The 5,460-nt window shown below is 39.6% G+C and overlaps 1 long non-coding RNA gene across 1 annotated transcript in view; it reads right to left on the bottom strand.

The window, feature by feature from the left end:
- Positions 1-2,074: 2,074 nt before the first annotated feature.
- The window catches only part of LOC128251131 (uncharacterized), a 44,845-nt gene continuing 41,459 nt past the window's right edge, over positions 2,075-5,460 (bottom strand). The window contains exon 3 of the long non-coding RNA XR_008266982.1: positions 2,075-2,546. This is a non-coding gene — a long non-coding RNA (uncharacterized LOC128251131). The remainder of the gene's footprint in view (positions 2,547-5,460) is intronic.

The following is a 5,460-nucleotide window of genomic DNA, read 5'->3' as shown; positions in this document are numbered from 1 at the left end:
GTGTCGGTGGCAGTGGTAATGTGGCATATGTGCGGGGGGGGGAGGTAGAAAACAGTGAGGTGTGGGGGGGAGGAGACACCAAGACACATAGATTACTATAGAAGAAAGCAGTACATTTGCAATATTGCATTTATTACTCACCCACACACACAGTCCCACAGACTTGGCCCCACCCCCCCACCGCCAATGCTCTTGACAATACAGGTGCAGAGGGACGAGAAGGGAAACTCTGTCAAAGACATCCAAAAAGTAGCCAGGTGTTAATCCAGGCATTAGATTAACTCTTCCAATCAATAAGAGGATTGGTTTCTACCTCTGGTGATGTTCCATACCATATTCCGTCCAGTCCACCAAATTTTTACTCCCCAAATACCAAAACTTTCCCAAGGTATTCCATGGTGAGACCAGATCCCAAAACCACATACTTACAAAGGGATCTTCATAATCCTATAGATATAATCGTTAAGAATTAATAATGGGAAGATGTTTCATTACCATCACCATCATCAAGACCATCATCATTGTTGTCAAAAATCACCATTCGAGCTTGATTGTTGCCAGCGTCACCTTACAAGCACATGTACTGGTGGCATGTGAAAAACAATATTCGAGCGTGATTCAGCTGTAGCAACATTGCCAGATCAGATTGGAGCCTGGTGTAGCCATCCGCTTCGCCAGTCCCCAGTTAAATCGTCCAACCCATGCTAGCATGGAAAGCGGACGTTAAATGATGATGATGATCGTTGTCAGTGCCGCCGGACTGGCTCTTGTTCAGTCCTCAGTCAATGAAGGAGAGGTTGGCACAGGTGCCAGATATGAAATTCCAGTTAAGGGTTACCATTTTTTTGTGGATCCTGCTAGAAATGAGCTTAGATATTATATATCCAAGATGAGTTTGAGTCAACAAGAGGAGCCTCAACATCAGCAATTCTCAATCCCCACTCCCAGGTGTGTACATGTCCCTCAAGCTTTCTTCCAGTGACCCTTGACAGTCTTCCATCAATAAATATGATTTCTAAGGCGGTGAGCTGACAGAAACATTAGCATACAGGGCGAAATGCTTAGTGGTATTTCGTTTGAGCAAAGGTCTTTAACTGTGTCTTGTATTGATATCTCTTGATTGCACTGTCCATCTACAAGTGTACATATTCCATCCATCTCACATTGCCAAACACAATGTGTCAGACATGGAATGCAGACCATCATATAACTTGTTTTATCCAACTCTTCTGTTTTATTTTGACATGTGCACAGCGTTTTTTGTATTCTCTTTGTCTTTATGAATTCAGTGTGCACATGTGCATTGCGTGTCCATAATTCTCATTCCAGTTCCTGCGCAGAACTGTTTACAGATCGCAACTATCTCACTAACCTGTGTTTGTGAAGAGCGTGTCATGCTCCAATGCTTATGAAAAAAGATTAATGTCGGCTTTGAGCCTAAATGCTTGTGAAGACAAGTTTATCTGGATAATATAAGAAGTTGACTTATTGAATATAGTGCTAAGGGACACTACAACCCTTCATGTAGGGTTAAAAGAGGGGACAAAATGCAGCAATAAATCCATAATCAAATTTAATGCTTATTAATTTGCATTACTTTGAATTAATTAAGTATTATCCCACAGCTTTGAGATTTCAATGATGTGATTGTGTTTTTAGAATGACATTGTCGGGTAGGTGCAAGAGGCCAGATTTTGACAGTTTGACCATAAAACAGGTAGACTATTTGGGCAGATATGGTCAGTTTAAAAGCTAAAGGGTTAAAAAAATATTTTTGTACTTTTGTAATTAAATATTTTGGGGAATTACTCTTTTATTTGTTTCAGTCATTTGACTGCAGCCATGCTGGAGCACCGCCTTTAGTCGAGCAAATCGACCCCAGGACTTATTCTTTGGAAGCCTAGTACTTATTCTATTGGTCTCTTTTTGCCGAACCACTACGTTACGGGCACGTAAACACACCAGCATCGGTTGTCAAGCGAAGTTGGGGGGACAAACACAGACACACAAACATATACACACACATACATATATATATATATATATATATATAACGGGCTTCTTTCAGTTTCCGTCTACCAAATCCACTCACAAAGCTTTGGTTGGCCCGAGACTATAGTAGAAGACACTTGCCCAAGGTGACACGTAGTGGGACTGAACTCGGACCATGTGGTTGGTAAGCAAGCTACTTACCACATAGCCACTCGTTAAAATATTTTGGGCATTGTAGAAAATATAACCAATTTAGTGCACATAAATTTTAACAACTAAATCTTGTATGGACCCTTAAGGGTGATATGGACTCAAGGACCATATGGACCTCAGCTGAGAACCACTGATCCATGTTTTCCTGTTTTCCCTACAAAAAAGCAAAAAAAAAAGAAAAGAAAAAGACTGGCTCAAATTTTTTTTACCCTTCTTCATCTTTCAAAGATTACATTGTCCCTACAGAAAAAAAAAAGAAAAAAAAGGGTCAAATTTTTCAACCCTTAATCACTTGAAAACTGTCCCAGTAAGTCACCCATCTAACCATCTTTAGATTTCCCCTACAAAGAAAAGAGAAGAAAAAAAAAAATGAAAGCAAACAAAAAAGTTGGCCTCCTGCCTAAAAAAAAAAAAACAAAAAAAAAAACTATTTTTATGTATTTTACAATTATGCTATGGGTTCATTACGTCTGCCTGATTAACATCTCACACCTCACACATCCTAGCATTCTTGTCCTTCAGAGAAAAACAAAAAAACAGCTACCTCAACATCTGTCCTACTTACCTACCTACCTACCTACCTACCTGTGTATCTACCAATGTAATTATCCTTATTTCAGCTTTTTTTTTTTTTTTTTTTTTTAACCTGAAAACAAAAAAATCTCCCCCAGCTGGTTTATTGGCCTGTATTTGTAGCAAACACTATTATTCACTACCGAACATGTAACAACAACTAAAGCAGTATTACTTTCAACTGTTGAACTGCAAGCCTTGAAGTGGTCGCTTGGTCTTATAGAAACACCAGTTAAATCTCCCTCAAACGACACGCTACTGTCTTATAATATGTATATGTGTATGTATGAGCCAAGGGGGACCTCTACATGATAGCTTGAGCTGGTAGAAATAGCAGCTAAATTTCCCTTGAATCTCATCATACTGTCTTACATATGTATATATACATGCATGAGCAAACAAGATGTCCACATGGTAGCTAGACCTGGTAGAAACAGCAGCCAAATCTATCTCAAATTATACCATACAGCTTATATATGTATGCATGCATGAACCAACAGGGGAGGTGCCTGCAGGGCTGATAAACCTATTAAAAATAGCAGCCAAATATTCCTTTAAATTATATTCTACTGTCTTATATATGTACATATGTATGGGTTAATGAGGGAGACCTCTATGTGGTAGATGGAGCAGTCAGAAATATCAGCCTAGCTTCCCCAAAACCACACCCAGCAGTCTTATGTATGTATATATGTCTATGTCTAGTCAACAAGGGAGACCTCTACATGACAGCTAGACCTAAAAGAAATAGCAATCAAATGTCCCTTAACTCATACCATACTGATTTATGTATATATAAATATGCATGTTTGAGCCAACAAGGTAGATCTCTATATGGTAGACAGACCTGTTAAAAATAGCTGCCAAATTTCCTCCAAATCATTCCCTACATATATATATATATACATATGAGCCAACAAGGGAGGCTTCTGAACAGTAGCTAGAGCAGATAGAAATAGCAACCAAATCGTCCTTAAATAATCACATCATACTGTCTTATGTACATATGGTATATGAGCAAATAAGGAAGACCACAACATGATCTACACCTGATAAAAAAAGCAACCAAATCTCCCTCAAATCATGCCCTACTATCTTATGTATGTAGGTACATCTGAGCCAACAAGAGAGACTTTTCCATGGTAGTTAGACTTACTGGAAATAGCAGCCAAATCTCCTTCAAATCACTCCTTACCATTCTGCTATGTTTATATGTATGCAAGTGGAGGCGCAATGGCCCAGTGGTTAGAGCAGCGGACTCGCGGTCATAGGATCGCAGTTTCGATTCCCAGACCGGGTGTTGTGAGTGTTTATTGAGCGAAAACACCTAAAGCCCCACGAGGCTCCGGCAGGGGATGGTGGCGAACCTTGCTGTACTCTTTCACCACAACTTTCTCTCACTCTTTCTTCCTGTTTTTGTTGTGCCTGTAATTCAAAGGGTCAGCCTTGTCACACTGTGTCACGCTGAATATCCCCGAGAACTACGTTTAAAGGGTACACGTGTCTGTGGAGTGCTCAGCCACTTGCACGTTAATTTCACGAGCAGGCTGTTCCGTTGATCGGATCAACTGGAACCCTCGACGTCGAAAGCGACGGAGTGCCAACAACAATATGTATGCATGAACCAATGAGGTGGGAGGGGCCCTACATGGTAACTAGAGCTGGTAGAAATAACAGCCAGGTCTTCTTCAAATCACATTCTGAAAAGCTATTGAATAATGTGGTCCAAGACATAAGTCTCAAAATAGACTGAATGGTCATGGTTGGAATGCCTGTGATTATAGTTCTGTCTGCTCAGTCAGAGAGTGATGATCAAGGCTAACAAAACAACACAAATAAAATGCTAAATATAAATTTCCCAAAAAAGGAAAATGAAAACAAAAGGATATTTAACAAAAAAAAAAAAAATTATAAAAAGAAATATTATGCATCATCCAGCTCCCTGTCTCTACCCCCAAACAACAAGTGAAAACCCAAAGGAAACTAAGCCATGTCTCATTTGGCTCCCTAACCCTTACAATCAAACAAACACACAACCAAACATACGCACTTACATGTACACATTCATACAAACACAGACACTTACACAAACATACAACACATACACACGCACACAAACATACACACACAAAAAAAAACAACATACAACCATACATATACACCGATATATACCCACACACTTATACACACATACCCCCCTATACAAACACATATACACATACCCCAATATACAAACACATGTACACATACCTGCATATACACACATACACACGCCTACACATACACACAAACACAGCCACATATACAAACATATACACCCCACCACATATACACACATACCCATACACATATCCACATATACACACACACATACCCACATATACAAACACATATACCCATACCCACATATACACACAAACACAGCCACATATACAAACATATGCACCCCCTACATATACACACATACCCACATACACACACACACACACATACCCACATATACACACAAACACAGCCACATACACACAAACACACAGACATGTACACACCCACATACATACATACCAAGGACAATGAGGAAATAGCTAAACCTTGACTCAAAACAAAACAAAAAAAAACCCCACCAAAAATCACACACACACACACACACACACACACACACACACACACACACACACACAC

The sequence above is a fragment of the Octopus bimaculoides genome, chromosome 28 (assembly GCF_001194135.2).
Source record: "Octopus bimaculoides isolate UCB-OBI-ISO-001 chromosome 28, ASM119413v2, whole genome shotgun sequence".
NCBI lineage: Eukaryota > Metazoa > Mollusca > Cephalopoda > Octopoda > Octopodidae > Octopus > Octopus bimaculoides.
The sequence above is the reverse complement of the archived record's forward strand: the minus strand, read 5'-3'. Positions and strand labels throughout refer to the sequence as shown.